Source organism: Ranitomeya variabilis, chromosome 1 (genome assembly GCF_051348905.1).
Source record: "Ranitomeya variabilis isolate aRanVar5 chromosome 1, aRanVar5.hap1, whole genome shotgun sequence".
Classification (NCBI taxonomy): domain Eukaryota; kingdom Metazoa; phylum Chordata; class Amphibia; order Anura; family Dendrobatidae; genus Ranitomeya; species Ranitomeya variabilis.
This window is the reverse complement of record NC_135232.1, coordinates 410,208,278-410,234,756: the sequence shown is the minus strand read 5'-3', so window position 1 is coordinate 410,234,756 and position 26,479 is coordinate 410,208,278. Positions and strand designations below refer to the sequence as shown.

At 48.6% G+C, this 26,479-nt stretch overlaps 1 protein-coding gene across 20 annotated transcripts in view; it reads left to right on the top strand.

Annotated features, from left to right (window-relative positions):
* PTPRD (protein tyrosine phosphatase receptor type D) overlaps positions 1-26,479 on the top strand; it is a 2,959,440-nt gene that overhangs the window by 979,914 nt on the left and 1,953,047 nt on the right. The gene's annotated exons all lie outside the window — the stretch shown is intronic.

Sequence of the window (26,479 nt, the reverse complement as noted above, 5' to 3'; positions counted from 1 at the left end):
GTTTCCCCTTGTGTCAGTCTCCCTTGTCCCCTTGTGTCAGTCTCCCTTGCCCGCTAGTCCCCGTGTGTCCCCTTGTGTCAGTCTTCCTTGCCCACTAGTCCCTGTGTGTTTCCTTGTGCCTGTCTCTCTTGTCCCCTTGTGCTTATGTCCCTTGTCCCCATGTGTCCCCTTGTGTCAATGTCCCTTGCCCACTAGTCCCCGTGTTTCCCCTTGTGTCAGTCTCCCTTGCCCACTAGTCCCCGTATGTCCCCTTGCATCAGTCTCCCTTATCCCCTTGTGCCAGTCTCTCTTGTCCCCTTGTGTCAGTCTCCCTTGTCCCCTTGTGTCAGTCTCCCTTGTCCCATTGTGTCAGTGTCCCTTGCCCACTAGTCCCTGTGTGTCCCCTTGTCAGTCTCCCTGGCCCACTAGAGTCCCCATGTGTCTTGTCGGATTAATGTACCTGTATAGAAGGGATGATGGTATGAGCTATATAGTTCCCAGGGTTGGTGGTATACTTATCAGATCACTGTGCTGTGGCCTCACGTCCTGGTCCTGTGTGTAGGTAGGGGGCAAGCGTTGGTGGCGTAGTGGAGGAAGCCGACACAGTCCTGTGTCACGGCGGTGAGGCAGCTCGGCGTGCTGTATGGCTAATGGCGTTTTATTTGTTTTCCCTGCCGGTCACATGACCGGAAGTGCGAGGGGACGCCGGCGCCTGCGCACAAGAGTGCCCTCACTGTGTGTGGGCAGGCCGAGCGGCGCCTGCGCGCATACTACAAGGCAGAGCGCTGGTATACAGCGCCTGTGTGTGTCTACATGGTGGGCGCCTGCGCACGAGAGTTCCCTCCCTGTGTGTGGCCTGCGCCCCCCACACATGACAGGGCGCTGGTTTGCAGCGCTAGTGTCTGTGAGTTAATCGGGCTGTATAGGTCATGAGGCCGGTATGTGCACATAGAACAGTGTGTCAGCGCTCGTACACTATATCATGTGATCACACAGGTCCCTGTTGGAATGCTATGTATAATGGGGGAATATAAGCGTCTGTTGTCTGGGTCATACCCAGTGTGCCCCTGGTTGGATAAGAGGGATATTCAGGGACAATATGCTAAATATAAGTGGACCCCTTGTGGGAATGCAAAGTAATGCCAAATTACAGGGCACAAGGCTGCACGAGTGAACACATCATAGTAATGCATCTACAACAAATCGCATGAGATACAGTACAATAACATATGTAATGGTAGGAGTCCAAACCTTAATGAAGAAAATAAGAAAAAAGTCAAAGAAAAGCAATGAAATAAAAGTAATGAAATAAAGGAAATGAAATGAACTAATGAACTGAATATAAACTGAAAAGTAAAAATAAAAATAAAAAATAATGAAAATAATGAAAGATAAAAAGAAACGGGGGTTGATAAAATGGGATATAATATATTGGCCTAAAGGATGAAGCCTACTATGTAAAAAATGGTAACAAAAAATGATAAAAAATGAAAAAAAATGAAAAAAATGAAAAAAAAGGGAGAAAAACGGGAAAAATTCATAAGGAAACTTATAAAAGGACTATTAGGGTATGTATCTTACCAACCACAACGCGTTTGTCATTGAAGACGGTTGTGCAGATGGTCAGTTGGCCTATATAGGAGAAAAATCAAATTAACCAATCCATCTCGCGGTTCAAGCCCCGTGGGTGCAGGGTGTCTAGCGTATAGATCCAAAAGGTTTCTCGCTGCTTTAATAACTTTATATGATTCCCTCCTCGCCTAGGTCGGGGAACTCGCTCTAAAACCTGAAATCTTAATTGTGCTACATTGTGGTTGGCTTCTTTGAAGTGAAGAGGGAGGGGGAGCCATATTTTCCCACAGCGGATAGTAGATTTATGGTTAGAGATACGGTCCCTAACCGCTTGGGTGGTCTCCCCCACATAAAGTAACCCGCAGGGGCACTTTATGATGTACACCACAAAATTTGTTTCACAGGTGTAGTAGTCCTTGATTCTATACGATTTGCCTGTTCTTGGGTGTACTACTTCGCTGCCCTTAATTACGTTTGAGCAGCTCATGCAGCCCAAACACGGAAAAGTCCCTGTGCGTTTTTGACCGGAAAGTGTTCTATGTGTCAATGTTTTCTGTGTACCCAAGTCTGCTCTGACGACCCTGTCCTTTATGTTCTTCGGCCTCCTGGTGCACATCAGGGGAGGTTCCTTAAATATAGGGATGGTAGGATACGCTCTAGTTAAGAGAGGCCAGTGTGCCCTGATCAGGTTATGTACTCTACGCATCGTAGGGTGATGACTATGCACGAATGGGAGCCTTGGGTTCTTTTGAATTTTTATTGTCCCATCCTCTGTTTCATTGAGAACCCTAGTGGATTCGGTATTCAGGAGGTCAGCTGGGTAGTTGCGTGCTCTGAATTTATTGGACATCTCCTGTAATCTGGTGGCCTTCAGGTCAGGATTGGAAATAATCCTTGACACTCTCTTAAACTGAGATCTTGGGAGACTATTTTTCGTGGATTTAGGGTGACAGCTGTTATAGAGCAAAAGGCTATTACAATCAGTGGGTTTCGAATATAGATCAGTATTTAAATTACCCATGTCGTCCTTGAGGACTTTGGTATCCAAGAACGTGACTTCACTCTCATGGTATGTAATTGTGAAGGTAAGTTCAGGTCGAGTAGTATTGATGGTGTCAAAGAATTCCTGAAGGCTGGTGTGGGTACCCCGCCAGATACAGAATATATCGTTGATATATCTGTACCAGATTAAAGCATTTTGTTGAAAAGTGGGGTTGGCGTACACATGATCCCTCTCAAATTGGTCCATGTAAAGATTAGCGTATGCTGGGGCCACATTGGACCCCATAGCAGTGCCGCACGTCTGCACAAAGAAGTCATCTTCAAAGAGGAAGAAGTTTTCTCTGAGCACCAGGTTTAGAAGATCTATGCAAAGGTCGTGCGAGTTCCTGTCCAGGCCTGCTTCCTGCAAAGTACGTGAGACAGCTGTAATTCCTCTATCGTGTATGATAGAGGTATAGAGGCTGTTGACATCCAGGGTACATAGGAGGCTGTCAGGAGGGATATTAGAGATGTTGCGAATTTTAGATAAAAAGTCACTAGTATCGAGTATGAAGGATCTGGTCAACCGAGTGTATGGTGTAAGTACTTTTTCCAGAAATTTAGAGAGGGGATTGAGTACTGAGTCAGTTGAGGCTACGATAGGGCGGCCGGGGGGATTCTGAAGATTTTTGTGTATCTTTGGGAGAATATACAAAACTGGAGTCACTGGATAATGATTAATGAGGTAAGTCTTGGTTTTACTGTCTATAGTACCCAGGCCCATATATTTATCAATTATATTATTGATCTTCCGCTGTATGGAGTATGTGGGATCCCCCTGGAGCTTTTTGTAGGTACTTGTATCGGAGAGTTGGCGTCTCACCTCGGTAACATAATGGTGTTTGTTCATAACGACAATGGCTCCCCCCTTGTCTGCTGGTTTGATTATGATGTTCCTATTCTCACTTAATGTATCTAGTGCTTGTTTTTCTGAGGAGTTAAGATTGTGTCTGACTGGGAGGAGACCAAGTCGTTGATCATGTATAGTTCCCCTGATATCCCTGTCAAGGAGATCTATGAAAGTTTCCACCGCATGATTAGATTTGGGTGGGGTAAACGTACTGGGGTTCCTTAAGCCCAGTGTGCCTATAGTAATGCCGGTCCCTTCCCCCTGGCTAGGTGTAGTGCCCAATCTATTTGTTGCTGTAATGGGTAATTCGTTGAAATGTACCTTGAGTCTTATATTTCTATAGAATCGTTGCAGATCCTTTTCAAGTTGAAAAGAATCCCATCTGGGAGTAGGGCAGAAAGATAAGCCCATGTTTAAGACTTTGAGTTCTAGAGGAGAAAGGGTGTAATCAGAGATATTTACCACAGTGTTTGGACTCCTACCTGAGATCTCAGCGTCATATGTCGATCCACGTTTCTTCTTCCTTCCCCTCCTTGTGGGCGCGCGGTTTGTCCTAAAAAACGCGGTCCTATTGCTTGGGCCCCACCAGTTTCGCTGCCGGATCCCGCAGACGATCCCCCGGCCGGCGAGGAGCCCCCTGAGGGGTAGTTGCCCCCTGGTGTGCGTCGATATCTTGGTCTCTGTCGGTGGGGGGCTGTATCCTCCCATCGGTACACTTTGTTAGATATGTAGTCCTCCGTGTCCCTTTGAAACTTTGTGCGTTTTCTTTCTTCCAAGGATCGTTGATATGAGTTTAGGCTAGAGTCTATTTTGCTTTTGAGAGTAGAGAGTTCAGTGGAATTGAGGGTAGCGGTTAGTTGGGTTTCAATGCTCTCAATCTTTTCCTCAGTACTCTTAATGGCCTCCTGCAGGTATTCAATAGTCAAGACTCAATAGTATTATGTCAAAGGAACATTTGTTCAGAATTTTTTGAAACGTGGCACAGTATTTCTCGTTATCTGAAAACAAGGTGGGACGTAAATTGCAGCGTAGACCACGAGGTATTCTGGCCTGGCGATGGTATTCTCCCAACGTTGCACAATGTAGATCGTAGCTGATGAGTTTCCTTCTCTCTTTCTCCCAGTCTCTCGATTTAACGTCTTTACTTGGTAGATGTAGGAAGTCCGTATTAGTCTTAATCTTTGATAGGATGGTAGACCCTGTTGACTCGTCGTATACATATGTTTCGGCGGACATGGATACGATTGGTGCTTATAGCTTACAAAGTAAACAACCGTGGAAAGTAATGGAAAAGCTAGCACACAATCAATGAAGTTCACGGTGCTAGTGAACGGGATGTTGAGTCCCCCAAGTCATCAAATTCAAAAGATCACTGCACTCGTATAGTTTTCAAATGCATAATTTCAAAAGTTTATTAAATTTGTGTCAGAGAGAAAAAGGTTCTTGGCGAATTTGACGTTTCGGCTAACCCGTAGCCTTGTTCACAAAAATCGCTGTAACAAGTGAAAGATAAAACAATGTCACTCACAGGTAAGTATATACATATTTACAATTTGTACACAAAAGAAAGAAATCCATGTCACGGTGATACAATCGCTGATAGTTGGGCATATCATATAGGGATTATGTGATTCCTAGTTGATAATCCCTATATGATATGCCCAACTGTCGGCGATTGTATCACCGTGACATGGATTTCTTTCTTTTGTGTACAAATTGTAAATATGTATATACTTACCTGTGAGTGACATTGTTTTATCTTTCACTTGTTACAGCGATTTTTGTGAACAAGGCTACGGGTTAGCCGAAACGTCAAATTCGCCAAGAACCTTTTTCTCTCTGACACAAATTTAATAAACTTTTGAAATTATGCATTTGAAAACTATACGAGTGCAGTGATCTTTTGAATTTGATGACTATGGGGTGTGCATGTTACAACATGGAGGACTGTGGTGCCACATTATAATATATGGAGGACTATTGGGTATATTATACTAAACAAGCAAAATGCTGCATATTCATTGAGTGATTGATTATGCAGGAACAGAAATGAAATAATTGTTCTCAGCAGCACATCGCCCGATGTAAACTGTAGATGTGCTGCTGATAACATGATACTGTATGGGGACAGATTGATCTAATAGTGATCGTTCTGTTCCCATGATTCTTTCTCAGTTGGTGTAAAGAGGCAGGGAAACAAGTGAATGACTTCAATATTGTCGATCACACTCATTTAGTGGCCTGAACACAGCGCATGTAAATACAACAGAAATGTTTCTGTGTGATGTACAATATGTTAGCATTTAAACTTTTGCCTAGTGCTTCATTTTACCTAAAACCGGCCCTGCTTGCATGGAGTAGCCTAAACTACTATTGCAGAAATTCACTAGAACATCTTTGATTATGAAGTTTCATAGCATTTGTAAAAGAGTTTATGTTTTAGTAAAGGTTGGTTGATTTTTAAGTCAAGTTTTTTTAGAAAAATATATATGTATATATATATGGGGAAAGCAATTTTTGTAAAAAAAGCTTTTGTGGTCAGTCCAACTTTTCTAATCATAGGCAATCAACCTCTATCACAAAGGAAATAGCAGTCAATCACACAATTGAATCCTGCATTTTTTTGCATTTTTCCACTATCTTTGGTTTTCATTTGTCTATCACAAAGTCGGTGGAGAATAGATGCTTTGATATTGTCCATAGCAGAATGCTCTTTTTCTATGTGCAGCACACATACAGGTGCATGGAGGACAATATATCGCTGCACTCAGTGAGGTGATTGTTAATCCAGCAATGACATAAGATTAAATTACTTGCTAGATTTGGTGCAATCGATGTCTCTGAGTTAGTGCCTCTCCCTGCTACTCCATGCTTCTTCTACCTTTTCCCTTAATAGAAGCTGTAAACTGATACTTCAGTGATCTGACAGACTATATTGTTTTGCCCAAATTTAGCAACTATTTAGAATGTATAACGAGAAAGCAGGATAGATTAGACAAAGTTGCCTATAAGTGATGACAAAAGTACATTTCTATACTATATAGGATATGTTACAAGTTTTATTGTATTTTCTTTTTTCTATTAATGTCTGCATTGTTGAAATGACAGTGACTATTTAAGTATCAGTTACCTAAATGAAACATTTTAAGACTTAGCACTTTGTCAAATATCTAGACTTCACAAAAAAAGTTGGGCTTAAATAAATTTGTGTTTCTGATATTGTAAAAACCCATGTTGTATGGTAAATGAGAAGGCATCAGCTATTCTATTAATATGAATATCAGTTCATTCTTCTTTTTGGCTTTACAACATATTACAGCTCGGGGGTTGAGTTTCTAGGCTTTCTTTGTAAAGCAATTGTTTTTGCTATTTTCTTTACTTCCCATAGCTCCATTAATAGTAGTTCTCAAAGCAAAACTGAAATATAATATATTAGTACTTCACTATGAACTCTCACATGGTTCCCTTGTTCTTTTGTGCAGTTTTATGCTTTGTTTTCTTCTACTTATTGTACTTGGGCTGCAATTTCCATAATAAAGAGCAATAGATGAAAAGCAAGGCATAAGCATCCAAAAATAAAAAGGTTGCATGAACAAAGTGACAATTCTTTGTTAATAAATCCAGCACACTGTTGAATATAAATGACTGTGCTTGACCTAGTACTGAATTAGTACAGTGGACAATTTTAGGAAAATGTTATAGCTGGTATTATATATAACTGTTTTATTTTGGTTAGTAAAAAGAAGCTGCAAACATTTTTCTATATTACATAAACAGGAGAACCAAGAGTTTACTAAATAAACTATTTATTAAATCCAAAGAATTTTAACAATTTAAGAATGGATATAACATATCAAGTACATACAGTGTGAACCACCCAGGTGGATGAATTTTGACCAAAGGTCCAAGGAAAACCAGATTAAGCAGGCTCTTGCAACATACATGTGAGAACAGCAACGACTCAGTGTGATTTTTAAAGAAGACTAACACTTCATACTCAGTACTCATTCAATGAGCCGCCCGTTACAGAATATGAGTAACCTTGAATACAATAGCCTGTTTACATATCAAAATAAAGGTGATAATTACCCATTACTAGTTTCCAGTTCTCCCGGGGACCTCGATCACCCCAACGCGCGTTTCGCGTGCTTGTGACCGCCTCGCTTCCTCAGGCCCCCTGAGCCATACTGCTGGTCCAAGCTGTCAGTCTTCGGGATCTTTCAAGAATTCGGGAGGAAGCGGAGAGGTGCATTTTTTAAAAAAGGAACATGCGATAACCACTTTTAAGGATAAAAGTAATTGTTATTGTTATCACACTTTGGTATTGCTTAATTATACTCAAGAGGTATACACGGCGTCAGACATGAGCACCTTTGGCCCACCAGAGAAAATCATTCTTGGGGCCCACTATGTAGCTACACAAAAATAAATACAAGACCACCAATTGTGTGGTAAAACACGCAAATATCAGGATATAATATAAGGTAGTGCACATCTTAATTATGTAGCAAGGGTTGGGGTAGCCCCTGTTATGGACTGGTAATTTAGGAGCGACATGCGATTAGCTCTGAGCAGGTGGTAACTATACTGACCGCAGTTCCTGATCTTAACACAACACTAGCAGTAGCCGTGAGATGTTCCTGTCACTCCCTGGACACCTCGTCACAGCCGGAGAACTAGCTACCCCTAAAGGTAGAAACAGGAAAGCTATCTTGCCTCAGAGAAAATCCCCAAAGGACAGATAGCCCCCCACAAATAATGACTGTGAGTGGAGAAGGAAATGACACACGTAGAATGAAACAGGATTTAGCAAAGGAGGTCACTTCTAGCTATATAGACAGTACAGGAAAGAACACTGTGCGGTCAGTAATAAAAACTAGAAAAAGTCCACCGCAGAGAAATGCAAAAATCTCCACACCTGACTAAAGGTGTAGAGGGCAAAATCTGCTGCCCAGAGCTTCCAGCTTAGCTGAATAGATCCATACTGATAAGCTGGACAAATGAGCAAAACATAGAATGTGCTGAACAATAAAGTCCACAACAAGAGGACTGCAAAAGGACAAGCAAGGACTTATCTTTGCTGAACAGGTCAGAGTGTCAGGGAAATCCAAAAGAGCCGTGACTCCAAGCAGGAACAATTGACAACTGGCATTGATTGAGGGATAAGGCCAGACTAAAATAGCCGAGCCAGAAAGACGATCAGTGGAAGCAGCTGCTGATGCTAAATCCAAGAAGCAGCCATACCACTCAAAACCACCAGAGGGAGCCCAAGAGCAGAACTCACAAAAGTGCTACTTACAACCACCGGAGGGAGCCCAAGAGCGGAATTCAAAACAGTACCCCCCCTTGAGGAGGGGTCACCGAACCCTCACCAGAGCCCCCAGGCCGATCAGGACGAGCCAAGTGAAAAGTCGGCGGCATGAACATCGGAGGCAACCACCCAAGAATTATCCTCCTGGCCATAACCCTTCCACTTGACAAGATATTGAAGCCTCCGCCTCGAAAAACGAGAATCCAATATTTTCTCAACCACATATTCCAACTCCCCCTCAACCAACACCGGGGCAGGAGGATCAACAGAAGGAACAACGGGTACCACATATCTCCGCAACAAAGATCTGTGGAAAACATTGTGGATGGCAAAAGAGGCTGGAAGGGCCAAACGAAAAGACACTGGATTGATAATCTCAGAAATCTTATAAGGACCAATAAACCGAGGCTTAAACTTAGGGGAAGAAACCTTTATAGGAACATGACGAGAAGATAACCAGACTAAATCCCCCACCCGAAGCCGAGGACCAACACACCGACGGCGGTTAGCAAAATGCTGAGCCTTTTCCTGAGACAACGTCAAATTGTCTACCACATGAGTCCAAATCTGCTGTAACCTGTCCATCACAGAATCTACACCAGGACAATCAGAAGGCTCAACCTGCCCTGAAGAAAAACGAGGATGGAAACCAAAATTACAAAAGAAAGGCGAAACCAAAGTAGCCGAACTGGCCCAATTATTAAGGGCAAACTCAGCCAACGGCAAGAAAGCCACCCAATCATCCTGATCAGCAGACACAAAGCATCTCAAATAGGTTTCCAAGGTTTGATTAGTTCGCTCAGTGTGGCCATTTGTCTGAGGATGGAACTCCGAAGAAAAAGATGCCCATCTTAGCACAAAAGGCCCGCCAAAACCTGGAAACAAACTGGGAACCTCTGTCAGACACAATATTTTCCAGAATGCCCTGCAAACGAACCACATGCTGAAAAAACAATGGAACCAAATCAGAGGAGGAAGGCAATTTAGGCAAAGGTACCAAATGGACCATTTTAGAGAACCGGTCACAAACCACCCACATAACAGACATTCTCTGGGACACAGGAAGATCCGAAATAAAATCCATGGAAATATGCGTCCAGGGCCTCTCAGGGACAGGCAAAGGCAAAAGCAACCCACTAGCGCGGGAACAGCAAAGCTTAGCCCGGGCACAAGTCCCACAGGACTGCACAAAAGAATGCACATCCCGCGACAAGGAAGGCCACCAAAAGGACCTAGCAACTAAATCTCTGGTACCAAAAATCCCAGGATGACCGGCCAACACCGAACAATGGACCTCAGAAATTACCTTACTTGTCCATCTATCAGGAACAAACAGCTTCCCCATAGGACAGCGGTCAGGTTTATCAGCCTGAAATTCCTGAAGCACCCGCCGTAAATCAGGGGAGATGGCAAAAAGAACCACCCCTTCCCTAAGTATGCCAACCGGCTCAAGAACTCCAGGAGAATCGGGCAAAAAACTCCTAGAGAGGGCATCCGCTTTAACATTCTTAGATCCCGGAAGATATGAGACCACAAAATCGAAACGGGAGAAAAACAGGGACCATCCATCGAGCCTGTCTAGGGTTCAGCCGCTTGGCCGACTCGAGGTAAATCAGATTGTTATGATCGCTCAAGACTAGTGTTGAGCGATACTTTCCGATATCGGAAAGTATCGGTATCGGAAAGTATCGGCCGATACCGTCACAGTATCGGAATCCAATCCGATACCGATACCCGATCCCAATGCAAGTCAATGGGACGAAAATATCGGAATTAAAATAAACCCTTTATACACTTGTAGGTTCATTCTACATGAAGGAAAACAACTAAGAATATTGTAGGATGTATTGGGGGATGTGGCGGAGATATTAAAGGGACAGAGGTTTAGCCCAATGTAATAGAATAGCAGGATTTTTTATTTTTTTTTATGAAGTTCGGCGTTAGAAAGAATTTGACTATGTTTTTTTTTTTTTTTTTATGTCAGATATTGATGTTTCACTACTTCCACGCCCTTCACCTTCTTTTTTACTTCTCCCACGCTTTCTTCTTAATTATCCTCATCATCAGCTTCTTTGACATCAACTTCTTCACCTTATTCATCTTCTTCTTCATCTTCTACCTATTATTTTTTGGGTTACATTGTTCATATTCTTTTTATTTTACTATTATCTTCATCATATTCAACTTCTTCATCATATTCTTATTTGTGACAGGCATTCCCGTAGTTGTTATCTATAAAAGTTTGAAGATTACACCTTCCGTTCTGCCTGTCACAAAACAGTTACATTTGTCCGCGTTCAGTTTGGCCTGCAGCATCAGGCTTTATCCAGGGGCACCACGAGGAGGAACGGACTCACCCCCATACACTGCTTAGTCTTCTTCTGCTTATAATTTAGATAATATTTTTTGCTCTGATATTTAGTGTTATGCTTAATGTTCTTCTGCTCTTTGTTCTGCAGCCTCTTGTTCTTCTGCTTCTCGGTCTTCCAGGTCGTCGTCGTCTCCAGGGTCGTCGTCTCCGGGGTCGTCGTCATCGGGGTGGTCTTCAGGGTCGTCGTCTCCGGGGTCGTCGTCATCGGGGTGGTCTTCGGGGTCATCGTCTCCAGGGTCGTCGTCATCACGGTGGTTGTCGTCTCTGGTGTCGTCGTCATCTTAGGGGTGGTCTTCTGGGTCATCGTGTTTAGTCTCTTGAACTTGGAAATGTAGCAGAAGGTACAAGAAGGCTGAGAAAATGCCGAGAACCAGCTGATGGAACTGGAACTCGGATGGCTACCCGAAGGTCCAAGAGCCAATGGAACTACCGAGGACCAGCTGACGTTACTGGAACCCGGTTACTAAGCAGGAGGTACCTGTGCTGAAAGCACTACCAAGGACCACCTGACGTTGGTGGAACTCGGATACCCAGAGGGAGGCACCTAAGCCAAAGGCTCTGCCCGGAATCAGCTGACGGTACTGGAACCAGGATGGGGAGCAGAAGGTACAAGAGCAAAAGACACTGCCGAGAACCAGCTGACGGTGCTGGAACCCGGATGGGTAGCCGAAGGTCCAAGAGCCAATGGAACTACCGAGGACCAGCTGACGTTACTGGAACCCGGTTACTAAGCAGGAGGTACCCGTGCCTGAAAGCACTACCAAGGACCACCTGACGTTGGTGGAACTCGGATACCAAAGGGAGGCACCTAAGCCAAAGGCTCTGCCCGGAGCCAGCTGACGGTACTGGAACCAGGATGGGGAGCAGAAGGTACAAGAGCAAGTGTCTGCGTGGCTTTTGCAGGACACGATGCCGGCTGCACAGCAGGGGAACAGCTGGCGGTGCTGGACCCCACTGACACATTGGCGAGGTGTTTTTCTCTGTGCAGCTAGCACATCTGGGCCCCAACTGGCGGTTTGTTAGAGCCCAGGGTCAGCAGGAGGAGGAGCAGGAGGAGGAGGAGCAGGGGGAGGGGAGTGTAGGCCGAAGCCTGCACTGGCGGCAGCTTTGGGTCTGTTGTGTCTGCGTGGCTTTTGCAGGACACGTTGCCGGCTACACAGCAGGGGAACAGCTGGCGGTGCTGGACCCCACTGACACATTGGCGAGGTGTTTGGCTCTGTGCAGCCAGCACTTCCGGACAGCAACTAGCGTTGTTGGAGCCCGGGCTCTGCAGGTGGAGCAGAGTGTAGGCCGAAGCCTAATTGAACCGATTTCAAAAGTCACCTTTAACCCCCCCTCAGGGGTTACAAAGTAGAAGAGCCACAGCTTATGCAGCAGCAGTGCTGCGCAAGTCAAAGGTTGCTCTTGTAATTTTTCTCCTTGCACACGCTGAATGGAACACGTATAACATTCAGCCCTTTATACAGTCAAACTGTGTAATGGAGGCGCGAGTTCCCTTTGTAATGAGACGCAGCACAGGTGTCAAGAATCCCACCTTGGTGCTGGGTGCAGCCTCCCGAGCGTTGTTATTTGCTGTACAGGAGTCTGCGCTGTCGTGTTATCCCCTGGCCTAGCGCCGTTAGCGCTGCCCATCTTCTGGCATCATGTAATGTCGGCCGGTGCGGTTCGCGATGACCATGAATCCCAGCCCCGCAGTGTCTTAACATTGTTAAAACACTGCGGGGCTGGGATTCAGGGCCTGGCGCAGCACATATGTTGGCCTCTCACACTCGGGTCCTTACACCCGCTTCAGACTGTGCGGCGTCATCTGATCCCTTATCGCATGCCACGGCCATGAAGCCGCACAGTCCGAAGAAGGCGGAAGGAGAGGAGGGACAGGCGAACTGATGCACTGATCCTGCCCATGAATCACACCCTCGCAGTCCCAATAAATAAGACACCGAGGGGCGTTGTGTGGGTCAGGGCGGCCGCAGAGGCGCAGCCAGCCAAACAATGATGCCAGAAGACGGGCAGCGCTACCAAGGGGGTTGCAGCGTGTCATTACAAAGGAAAGTCACACCACCGGGACGGTTAAATGGTCACACAGAGGACACATTTCAGACGTGTTTTCAGTTCCACATGTGCGAGGAGAATACGTTTCTGAGCCACCTTGCACACATGCAGCATTACCGCTGTACAAGGTGGCTGGATAACGTAAAAACGCCTGGGGGAGGGGGGACAGGTTCCCTTCAATTTCAGTTCTTGTGTCTGCGTGGCTTTTGCAGGACACGTTGCCGGCTGCACAGCAGGGGAACAGCTGGCGGTGCTGGACCCCACTGACACATTGGCTGGTGTTTTTCTCTGTGCAGCTAGCACATCTGGGCCCCAACTGGCGGTGTGTTAGAGCCCAGGGACAGCAGGAGGAGGAGCAGGAGGAGGAGGAGCAGGGGGAGGGGAGTGTAGGCCGAAGCCTGCACTGGCGGCAGCTTTGGGTCTGTTGTGTCTGCGTGGCTTTTGCAGGACACGTTGCCGGCTACACAGCAGGGGAACAGCTGGCGGTGCTGGACCCCACTGACACATTGGCGAGGTGTTTTGCTCTGTGCAGCCAGCACTTCCGGACAGCAACTAGCGTTGTTGGAGCCCGGGCTCTGCAGGTGGAGCAGAGTGTAGGCCGAAGCCTAATTGAACCGATTTCAAAAGTCACCTTTAACCCCCCCTCAGGGGTTACAAAGTAGAAGAGCCACAGCTTATGCAGCAGCAGTGCTGCGCAAGTCAAAGGTTGCTCTTGTAATTTTTCTCCTTGCACACGCTGAATGGAACACGTATAACATTCAGCCCTTTATACAGTCAAACTGTGTAATGGAGGCGCGAGTTCCCTTTGTAATGAGACGCAGCACAGGTGTCAAGAATCCCACCTTGGTGCTGGGTGCAGCCTCCCGAGCGTTGTTATTTGCTGTACAGGAGTCTGCGCTGTCGTGTTATCCCCTGGCCTAGCGCCGTTAGCGCTGCCCATCTTCTGGCATCATGTAATGTCGGCCGGTGCGGTTCGCGATGACCATGAATCCCAGCCCCGCAGTGTCTTAACATTGTTAAAACACTGCGGGGCTGGGATTCAGGGCCTGGCGCAGCACATATGTTGGCCTCTCACACTCGGGTCCTTACACCCGCTTCAGACTGTGCGGCGTCATCTGATCCCTTATCGCATGCCACGGCCATGAAGCCGCACAGTCCGAAGAAGGCGGAAGGAGAGGAGGGACAGGCGAACTGATGCACTGATCCTGCCCATGAATCACACCCTCGCAGTCCCAATAAATAAGACACCGAGGGGCGTTGTGTGGGTCAGGGCGGCCGCAGAGGCGCAGCCAGCCAAACAATGATGCCAGAAGACGGGCAGCGCTACCAAGGGGGTTGCAGCGTGTCATTACAAAGGAAAGTCACACCACCGGGACGGTTAAATGGTCACACAGAGGACACATTTCAGACGTGTTTTCAGTTCCACATGTGCGAGGAGAATACGTTTCTGAGCCACCTTGCACACATGCAGCATTACCGCTGTACAAGGTGGCTGGATAACGTAAAAACGCCTGGGGGAGGGGGGACAGGTTCCCTTCAATTTCAGTTCTTGTGTCTGCGTGGCTTTTGCAGGACACGTTGCCGGCTGCACAGCAGGGGAACAGCTGGCGGTGCTGGACCCCACTGACACATTGGCTGGTGTTTTTCTCTGTGCAGCTAGCACATCTGGGCAAAAACTGGCGGTGTGTTAGAGCCCAGGGACAGCAGGAGGAGGAGCAGGAGGAGGAGGAGCAGGGGGAGGGGAGTGTAGGCCGAAGCCTGCACTGGCGGCAGCTTTGGGTCTGTTGTGTCTGCGTGGCTTTTGCAGGACACGTTGCCGGCTACACAGCAGGGGAACAGCTGGCGGTGCTGGACCCCACTGACACATTGGCGAGGTGTTTTTCTCTGTGCAGCTAGCACATCTGGGCCCCAACTGGCGGTGTTAGAGCCCAGGGTCAGCAGGAGGAGCAGGGGGAGCGGAGTGTAGGCCGAAGCCTGCACTGGAGCAAGTTGAAAGGAAACCTTTAACCCCCCCCCCCCAGGCGTTTGTAGCTGGAAGAGCCATCGTGTACAGCACTAATGCTGGAAAAGGTAAACTTAGCTCTTTTAATTATGGTCCTTGCAGATGCTGAACCTAACACTTATGAAATGTGTCCCCTCACAGCGTTCAACCGTCCGGTCGGTGGAACTTTCCTTTGTCATGTGACGCAGCACAGCCGTCATTTTTACCCCCTTGTCGCCGTGCGCCGCCTCCTCAGCGTTGTTTGAATCTGTCCCGGAGCCTGCGCTGTTAGGTTACCCCTTGGCCATGCACACATTTTGCGCTGCCCGTCTTCTGACATCATTTGCTGTCAGGCTGGCTGCGCCTGTGCGGGTGCGCTGTCCGAGATTCAGCCTCGCGGTGTCGTCTAATGTAATCCCACCGCGGGCCTGGGATCCGTGTCCATGCGCAGTGCATATCCTCGCCTCTCACTCCCCTCCCTACGGCTTCTAAAGACTGTGCGGTGTCACGGCCGTGGCATGCTATTAGGGACCAGCTGACACCGAACAGTCTTTAGAAGCCGTAGGGAGGGGAGTGAGAGGCGAGGATATGCACTGCGCATGGACACGGATCCCAGGCCCGCGGTGGGATTACATTAGACGACACCGCGAGGCTGAATCTCGGACAGCGCACCCGCACAGGCGCAGCCAGCCTGACAGCAAATGATGTCAGAAGACGGGCAGCGCAAAATGTGTGCATGGCCAAGGGGTAACCTAACAGCGCAGGCTCCGGGACAGATTCAAACAACGCTGAGGAGGCGGCGCACGGCGACAAGGGGGTAAAAATGACGGCTGTGCTGCGTCACATGACAAAGGAAAGTTCCACCTACCGGACGGTTGAACGCTGTGAGGGGACACATTTCATAAGTGTTAGGTTCAGCATATGCAAGGAGCACCACGAAAAGAGGCACTTTTTCCCTTTGCATCATTACTGCTGCACAAGGTGGCTCCTTCAGTAACAAACGCATGGGGGGGGGGGGACAGGTTCCCTTAAATTTAACTTGTTGTGCCTGCGTGGTGGTCGCAGTACACGTTGCCGTATACACAGCAGGGGAACAGCTGGCGGTGCTGAACCCCACTAACACATAGGCGAGGTGTTTGGCTCTGTGCGTACAGCACTTCTGGACGGCAACTGGCGGTGTTGGAGCCCAGGGACAGGTGGAGGAGGAGGAGGTTGGAGGAGGTAGGAGGGATTGCCACACACACAGCAGGGGAACAGCTGACGTTACTGAACCCCAATAACAGAGGAGGGACTGTTGACTGTGCGTACAGCACTTCTGGACGGCAACTGGCGGTGTTGGAGCCCAGGGACAGGTGGAGGAGGAGGAGGTTGGAGGAGGTTGGAGGAGGTAGGAGGGATTGCCACACACACAGCAGGGGAACAGCTGACGTTACTGAACCCCAATAACAGAGGAGGGACTGTTGACTGTGCGTACAGCACTTCTGGACGGCAACTGGCGGTTTTGGAGCCCAGGGACAGGTGGAGGAGGAGGAGGTTGGAGGAGGTTGGAGGAGGTAGGAGGGATTGCCACACACACAGCAGGGGAACAGCTGACGTTACTGAACCCCAATAACAGAGGAGGGACTGTTGACTGTGCGTACAGCACTTCTGGACGGCAACTGGCGGTGTTGGAGCCCAGGGACAGGTGGAGGAGGAGGAGGTTGGAGGAGGTTGGAGGAGGTAGGAGGGATTGCCACACACACAGCAGGGGAACAGCTGACGTTACTGAACCCCAATAACAGAGGAGGGACTGTTGACTGTGCGTACAGCACTTCTGGACGGCAACTGGCGGTGTTGGAGCCCAGGGACAGGTGGAGGAGGAGGAGGTTGGAGGAGGTTGGAGGAGGTAGGAGGGATTGCCACACACACAGCAGGGGAACAGCTGACGTTACTGAACCCCAATAACAGAGGAGGGACTGTTGACTGTGCGTACAGCACTTCTGGACGGCAACTGGCGGTGTTGGAGCCCAGGGACAGGTGGAGGAGGAGGAGGTTGGAGGAGGTTGGAGGGATTGCCACACACACAGCAGGGGAACAGCTGACGTTACTGAACCCCAATAACAGAGGAGGGACTGTTGACTGTGCGTACAGCACTTCTGGACGGCAACTGGCGGTGTTGGAGCCCAGGGACAGGTGGAGGAGGAGGAGGTTGGAGGAGGTTGGAGGAGGTAGGAGGGATTGCCACACACACAGCAGGGGAACAGCTGACGTTACTGAACCCCAATAACAGAGGAGGGACTGTTGACTGTGCGTACAGCACTTCTGGACGGCAACTGGCGGTGTTGGAGCCCAGGGACAGGTGGAGGAGGAGGAGGTTGGAGGAGGTAGGAGGGATTGCCACACACACAGCAGGGGAACAGCTGACGTTACTGAACCCCAATAACAGAGGAGCGACTGTTGACTGTGCGTACAGCACTTCTGGACGGCAACTAGCGGTGTTGGAGCCCAGGGGCAGGTGGAAAAGCAGAGGAACACAATGTAGGCCGAAGCCTGAGAAAGTCGAAAGGGAACCTTTAACCCCCCCCCCCCAAGGCGTTTGTAGCTGAAAGAGCCAGCTTGTGCAGCACAAAAGATGCAAAAGGAAAAGGTGGCTCTTTTCATCATGCTCCTTGCAAACACAGAACTAAACACTTATAAAATGTGTCCCCTGAAGCCGTGAAACCGTCCCGGAGGTGGGACTTTCCTTCGTAATATGACGCAGCACAGCCATCATTACTACCCCCCCGCCGCCGTGCCCCGGCTCCTCAGCGTTGTTTGATTCCGTCCCGGAGCCTGCGCTGTTATGTTATCCCGTGGCCAGGCACACTTAGCGCTGCCCATCTTCTGACATCATTTGGTGTCAGGCTGGCTGCGCCTGTGCGGCCGCGCTGGCCGAGAGCCCGCCTCGCAGTGTCTTCTGATGTAATCCCACTGGGGGCCTGGGATCCATGGCCATGCGCAGTGCATATCCTCGCCTCTCACTCCCCTCCCTACGGCTTCTTTTTCAGACTGTGCGGTGTCACGGCCGTGGCATGCTATTAGGGACCAGCTGACACCGAACAGTCTGAAGAAGCCATAGGGAGATGAGTGAGAGGTGGAGGTTCAGATATGCACTGCGCATGTCCATAGATCCCAGGCCCCCAGTGGGATTAAATCAGAAGACACTGCGAGGCGGGCTCTCGGCCAGCGTGGCCGCACAGGCGCAGCCAGCCTGACACCAAATGATGCCAGAAGACGGGCAGCGCTAAGTGTGCCTGGCCACGGGATAACATAACAGCGCAGGCTCCGGGACGGAATCAAACAACGCTGAGGAGCCGGGGCGCGGCGCCGGGGGGGTAGGAATGATGGCTGTGCTGCGTCATATTACGAAGGAAAGTCCCACCTTCGGGACGGTTTTACGGTATCAGTGGACACATTTTATAAGTGTTAAGTTTTGCGTGTGCAAGGAGCAAAACCAAAATAGCTACCTTTTTCCTTGTGCAGCATTACTGCTGCACAAGGTGGCTCTTTCAGTAACAAACGCCTTGGGGGGGGGGGGACAGATTCCCTTACATTTCAGTTGTTGTGTCAGCGTGGCGGTCGCATGACACATTGCCGGCTACACAGCTGGGGATCAGCTGACGTTACTGAAACCCAATAACACTGGGTCGTATGTTTTGACTGTGCAGACGGCACGTCTGAGCCTCAACTGGCGGTGTTGGAGCCCAGGAATTTAAGTTCAGGTGGTAGAAAGATGAACACAACAGGAGACCTGGATAACGTATACAGTGACCTAATTATTTAATCAGGAGGAGGAGTGGCAAATTCCTGCGAGATCCAGGCCTTGTTCATTTTCAGAAAAGTAAGCCGGTCAACGTTATCGGAGGATAGTCGCATGCGACGGTCAGTTAGTACACCACCTGCAGCACTAAAGACACGTTCCGATAATACACTGGCCGCAGGGCAAGACAGCACCTCCAATGCATACTGGCTTAGCTCTGGCCATGTATCCAGCTTTGAGACCCAAAACTTGAAAGGGGAAGAGCCGTCTGGGAGTACAGCAAGAGGGCAAGACATGTAGTCTGTCACCATCTGACGGAACCGTTGCCTCCTGCTGACTGGAGCCGTCTGTGATGGTGTAGACTTTTGTGGGGGGCACACAAAACTGTGCCACAGTTGGGCCATACTGGTCTTGCCTTGGGCAGAGGCACTGCTTCTGCTCCCTCTTTGTGCAGAGCCTCCACCACTGCCTGGACGCACTGAGCTGCTTTGGAATGCAGTAGCAGCACTTCTCTCAGTTGGAATGGAGAAGATGATGGAACTGACCAGTGTGTCTTGGTACTCCCGCATTTTTCGCTCCCGGTTCAACGGTGTGATGAGGCTTTCTACGTTGTCCCGGTAGCGAGGATCGAGGAGGGTGAACACCCAATAATCAGACATGTTGAGAATGTGGTCGATGCGGCGGTCGTTTCTCAGGCACTGCAGCATGTAATCCACCATGTGCTGCAGACTGCCAACTGCCCAAGAAACGCTGTCCCCAGCTGGAGGCGTCATCTCTGCCCGCTCGTCATCACCCCACCCTCGCTGTACACACTGAGTACTGGACAATTGTGTAACTCCCTCCTCTGGACGGATGTCTTCCTCCTCCATTGACTCCTCCTCATCCTCCTCACAAACTGTCCCCTGCCTACGCGTTTGTGAGGAACCACGTGGCGCTGACTGTCCAGAAGATGATGGAAGTGGTGAATCCTCATCCTCCACCTCTTCCACAACATCATCCCTTAGCGCTTGCAGTGATTTTTCAAGCAGGCAGATAAGGGGGACAGTCATGCTGACTAGTGCATCATCTGCACTCGCCATCCGCGTGGAATAATCAAAGGGACGCAAAACCTGGCAGACATCCTTCATAGTGGCCCACTCTGTGGTTGTGAAGTCTGTACGGCGCTGACTGCGACTTTTTTGCGCCTGATACAGCTGGTACTCCATTACAGCTTGCTGCTGCTCACACAACCGCTCCAACATATGTAACGTGGAATTCCACCTGGTAGGTAGGTCACATATGATGCGATGTTCCGGCAGGCGGTGTCGGCGCTGCAGAGCCGTAATGCGCGCTTTTGCCGTGCTGGAACGCCGCAAGTGAGCACACTCTAGGCGGACCTTGTGCAGCAGTGCATCAAGATCCGGATAGTCCCTCAAAAAACTCTGCACGACCAAATTGAGCACATGTGCCAGACATGGGATGTGAGTGAGGTTGCCGAGGCCCAGGGCTGCCACCAGATTTCGGCCATTATCACACACTACCATGCCTGGCTGGAGATTCGCTGGCTCAAACCACACATCGCTCTCCTGCTTGATGGCATTCCAGAGCTCCTGCGCTGTGTGGCTACGATTCCCCAAAAAAATTAATTTCAAGACGGCCTGTTGACGTTTGGCCACGGCTGTGCTCATGTCGGTCGTAACAGGTACACGTTCATCACGGGTCCATGTGGAGGTGGACTGTGACGGCTCCTGCAGCGATGATTCTGAGGAACTGGTGTAAGAGGAGGAGTCAATGCGTACAGAATGGATTCCTGCAATCCTTGGAGTGGGCAGGACACGTCCTGCGCCACTCGCACGGTCTGTACCCGGCTCAACTACATTAACCCAATGGGCAGTGAGGGAAAGGTATCGCCCCTGTCCATGTTGACTGGTCCACGCATCGGTGGTGAGGTGGACCTTGCTACTGACGGCGTTCAGTAGCGCGTGTTTTATGTGTCCCTCCACATGCTTGTGCAGGGCAGGGACGGCTTGCCTGCTGAAGTAAAAGCGGCTGGGCACATTGTACTGTGGGACTGCCAATGACATCAAGTCACGGAAGCTGTCAGTCTCCACCAGCCTGAATGACAGCATTTCCAGTGACAGAAGTTTGGCAATGCCTGCAGTCAGAGCCTGTGCTCGTGGGTGGTTTGACGAGAAAGGCCGCCTTTTCTCCCATGCCTGTACTACCGATGGCTGTAGACTGGGCTGGGAGTGTGTGGATGACTGGGAAAGTGGTGCTGCGGGTGGAATGACAGCGGGTCTCTGGACAACAGGGCCAGAGGTTCTTCCACGGCGATCCTGGGAGGAAGCCGAACCAGCTGCGTGTGAGCTAGAGGAAGAGGCAACACGAGCTGAAGAGGTGGTAGCTGCCGCTGTTGGTTGGCCTAGCTTTTCAGTGTGTTTGTCTAACTCCGCCGGGTGCCTGTTGCGCACATGTTTCCACATGTTGGAGGTATTGAGGTTGGCGACTTTTTGACCTCTTTTGATTTTTTGATGACACACCTTGCATCTGACATAGCAAATGTCATCTGCAACTGGGTCAAAAAAGGACCAGGCACTGCAAGTCTTGGGAGCCCCCCTTTTGACTTTTGGAAGAGACATGCTCCTTACGGGTGCCAAAGCGGAGGCTGCAGGATCCGCAGTCTTCCCCCTCCCTCTCCCTCTTTGGGCCGTACGGGGAATCTCTTCCTCAGAGCTGCTCCCACCACCTTCCTGTCCCTGACGCCAAGATGGGTCAAGGACCTCATCATCTACACTACCCTCTGCCCCCAACTGCTCCTCCTGGGTAGTCTCAGCAGCAGAGCACGCACCAGTAAGTGGCACCTGAGTGTCATCATCAGCTGATGCGGCCTGCGAGGTGGTGACCGGAGCCACTGGCCCACCCGCCTCTTCAGAGGAAGACAGAAAAAGCGGTTGGGCATCACTGCACCCTGCCTCTTCTTCCATTTCTCCAATGCTGCTTGGCTGGCCCCCTGTTTCCAAGCCAAGAGATGATTCAGAGAACAGAAGTAGAGACTGCTCCTGTCCTGGGATCTCTGTCTGCCTGGGCAATTTTGCAGGTGGTGAAGAGACAGATGGCTGCTCTCCAGTGCTCTGTGTCTGAGAGGATGTGGCACTAATGGAAGTTGATGCATTAGCTGCCATCCATCCCACAACGGCTTCAATTTGGTCTTCACGCAGCAGCGGTGTACGGCGCTCGGCGACAAAGCTGCGCATGAACGACTGTTCCCTTGTGAAAGTGGGTGCTGATGACTCACCGGTGCCCGCAGCAGGCACAGAATCCCCACGTCCCCTCCCTGCTCCGCGCCCACGCCCACGCCCACGTGCCTTACTCACTGCCTTCTTCATCTTGGTTGACTGATAAAGATAAGCAGAAAAGTACTAACGGCTTTGTGTGCTTATTCCTGAGCAACTCCTCCTAACAGGTATAAGACACACTAATTTTCTAAAGTGTGGACTAGACTTGAATATGAGCTAATGTGGCCTACACAAATGTAAAGTGGTGTGTAACTGGTGTGTTTGGTGAACTTTATTATTTATTTATTTTTTGGGGGCTGAACTGACAACGGATAGAGCTGCAATCACACGGAGACCGTGCAGACAGCCGTAAACGGCGCTGCAAGGCCCAAAAACCCTCCTCTACTTTATCCTATGTAGTGTTTTTCCACAAATTAGCTGGAGACGGGTGGAAAGACACTAATAGGATTTTTTAAAATAAATTAGCAGCAGACTACACTACTTTGAAAAAAAAGAAAATTGATTTGGCGGTATGACGCAGTGAAAAACCCTGAGCTGCAGACAACCAGGCTACGGCTGCTCACAGACTACAGGGCGAGCTGCAGTCACACGGAGACCGTGCAGACAGCCGTAAACGGCGCTGCAAGGCCCAAAAACCCTCCTCTACTTTATCCTATGTAGTGTTTTTCCACAAATTAGCTGGAGACGGGTGGAAAGACACTAATAGGATTTTTTAAAATAAATTAGCAGCAGACTACACTACTTTGAAAAAAAAGAAAATTGATTTGGCGGTATGACGCAGTGAAAAACCCTGAGCTGGAGACAACCAGGCTATAGCTGCTCACAGATTACAGGGCGAGCTGCAGTCACACGGAGACCGTGCAGACAGCCGTAAACGGCGCTGCAAGGCCCAAAAACCCTCCTCTACTTTATCCTATGTAGTGTTTTTCCACAAATTAGCTGGAGACGGGTGGAAAGACACTAATAGGAATTTTTGGAAAAAATGTGCAGCAGCCTGCACTACTTCAAAAAAAAAAAAAAAAAGGACAGTATGAGGCAATGAACCACCCTCCCTGAACTGAATACAACCAGCTATGGATGGCCTATGTGGCTGCACTCAGACTAGAGAGTGGGCTGCACTCACACACACACACACAGAGAGACCTTGCAGATCGCTGTGAAAACAGCGCTACAAGGCAAAAGGAAGGTGAATAGTAGGTGAACACAGCGGTTGCTAAATTAGCCTTTGGAAAGCACAAAGAAGCAAATCGCTATCTCTAAACTGTCCCTCAGTCAGCAAACAGCGTCCTGTCACTAACTGAATTCACAGCAGAGTGATCGCAAAATGGCGCCAGCGACTTTTAAACTGCATCATGACATCATTTCAGCAGCCAATCACAGCCATGCCAGTAGTTTCATGCCCTCCATGCTGAACAGGATGTGCCCACACTTGAAATCATTCTCATTGGCTGAATTTCTGCATTTTGAATCTTGGAACTTCCGATTCCGGTATCCGATACGCGGCAAGTATCGGAATCCCGGTATCGGAATTCCGATACCGCTAGTATCGGCCGATACCCGATACTTGCGGTATCGGAATGCTCAACACTACTCAAGACCACAACGCGGTGCCTGGCTCCCTCAAGCCAATGTCGCCACTCCTCAAATGCCCACTTCATAGCCAACAACTTCCGATTGCCGACATCATAATTGCGTTCCGCAGGCGAAAACTTTCGGGAAAAGAAGGCACATGGTTTCATCAAGGAACCATCAGAATTCCTCTGTGACAAAACGGCCCCTGCCCCAATCTCAGAAGCGTCAACCTCAACCTGAAAAGGAAGAGAAACATCCAGCTGACGCAACACAGGGGCAGAAGTACATCGGCGTTTAAGCTCCTGAAAGGCCTCAACAGCCGCAGAGGACCAATTCGTCACATCAGCACCCTTTTTTGTCAAATCGGTCAGGGGTTTAACCACACTGGAGAAGTTGGCAATGAAACGGCGATAAAAATTAACAAAGCCCAAAAATTTCTGAAGGCTCTTCACAGATGTGTGCTGAATCCAGTCATGAATGGCTTGGACCTTAACAGGATCCATTTCTATAGACGAAGGAGAAAAAATAAACCCCAAAAAAGAGACCTTCTGAACTCCACATAGGCACTTAGACCCCTTCACAAATAGAGCATTATCACGAAGGATCTGGAATACCATCCTGACCTGCTTCACATGAGACTCCCAATCATCGGAAAAAATCAAAATATCATCCAAATACACAATCAAGAATTTATCAAGATAATTGCGGAAAATATCATGCATGAAGGACTGAAATACAGAAGGAGCATTAGAAAGCCTGAAAGGCATCACAAGGTATTCAAAATGGCCTTCGGGCGTATTAAATGCAGTTTTCCATTCGTCACCCTGTTTAATACGAACAAGATATATACCCCTCGAAGGTCAATCTAGGTAAACCAACTAGCCCCCTTAATCCGAGCAAACAAATCTGAAAGCAAAGGTAAAGGGTATTGGAATTTGACCGTGATCTTATTAAGAAGGCGATAATCAATACAGGGTCTCAAGGAGCCATCCTTCTTGGCAACAAAAAAGAATCCCGCTCCCAATGGTGACGAAGATGGCCAAATATGCCCCTTCTCCAAAGACTCCTTAACATAGCTCCGCATGGCAGCATGCTCTGGCACAGATAGATTGAAAAGTCGGCCCTTAGGGAACTTACAGCCAGGAATCAAGTCAATAGCACAATCACAGTCCCTATGTGGAGGAAGGGAACTGGACTTGGGCTCATCGAATACATCCTGGAAATCTGACAAAAATTCAGGAACATCAGAAGAGGGGGAAGAGGAAATTGACATCAAAGGAACGTCACTAGGTACCCCTTGACAACCCCAACTAGTCACAGACATAGATTTCCAATCCAGCACTGGATTGTGTACTTGTAACCATGGAAAACCCAGTACAACAACATCATGTAAATTATGCAACACCAGAAAACGGCAATCTTCCTGATGTGCTGGAGCCATGCACATAGTCAGCTGAGTCCAATACTGAGGTTTATTCTTGGCCAACGGTGTAGCATCAATACCCCTCAAAGGAATAGGGCTCTGCAAAGGCTGCAAAGAAAAACAATAGCGCCTGGCGAATTCTAAGTCCATTAAGTTCAGGGCAGCGCCTGAATCCACAAATGTCATGACAGAAAAGGATGACAATGAGCAAATCAGGGTCACAGACAGGAGAAATTTAGGCTGTACAGTACTGATGGTAACAGACCTAGCTACCCTCTTAACACGCTTAGGGCAATCAGAAATAGCATGAGCAGAATCACCACAGTAAAAACACAGCCCATTCTGACGTCTGTATCCCCTCTGTTCAGCTCTAGTCAAAATCCTATCACATTGCATAGGCTCAGGACTCTGTTCAGAGGACGCTGCCATATGGTGCACAACTTTGCGCTCGCGCAGGCGCCGATCAATCTGAATGGCTAGAGACATAGATTCGCTCAAACCAACAGGTGTGGGGAACCCCACCATAACGTCTTTAAGGGCTTCAGAAAGACCCTTTCTGAAAATTGCTGCCAGAGCCTCCTCATTCCATTTAGTGAGCACAGACCATTTTCTAAATTTCTGGCAGTATAATTCTGCCGCTTCCTGACCCTGACACAGGGCCAACAAGGTTTTTTCCGCATGATCCACAGAGTTAGGTTCGTCATACAATAATCCGAGCGATTGAAAAAATGCATCTACATTAAGCAATGCCGGATCCCCTGACTCATGGGAGAATGCCCAGTCCTGAGGGTCACCACACAGCAAAGAAATAACTATTTTAACTTGCTGAATGGGATCACCAGAGGAACGGGGTTTCAGAGCAAAAAACAATTTGCAGTTATTTTTAAAGTTCAAAAACTTGGATCTATCCCCATAAAACAAATCTGGAGTAGGAATTCTAGGCTCTAAAGCCGGAATCTGAACAACATAATCTTGGATACTCTGTACTCTTGCAGCAAGCTGATCCACACGAGAAAACAAACCCTGAACATCCATGCCCGCGCCCAAATCCTGAACCACCCATAGACAAAACAGACTAAAGAAAAAAAAATGGCTCAGAACTCTTTTTCTTTTCCTTCTTTTGAGATGCATTCAACTCATTTTTGGGCCAGTTGTACTGTTATGGACTGGTAATTTAGGAGCAACATGCGACTAGCTCTGAGCAGGTGGTAACTATACTGACCGCAGTTCCTGATCTTAACACAACACTAGCAGTAGCCGTGGGATGTTCCTGT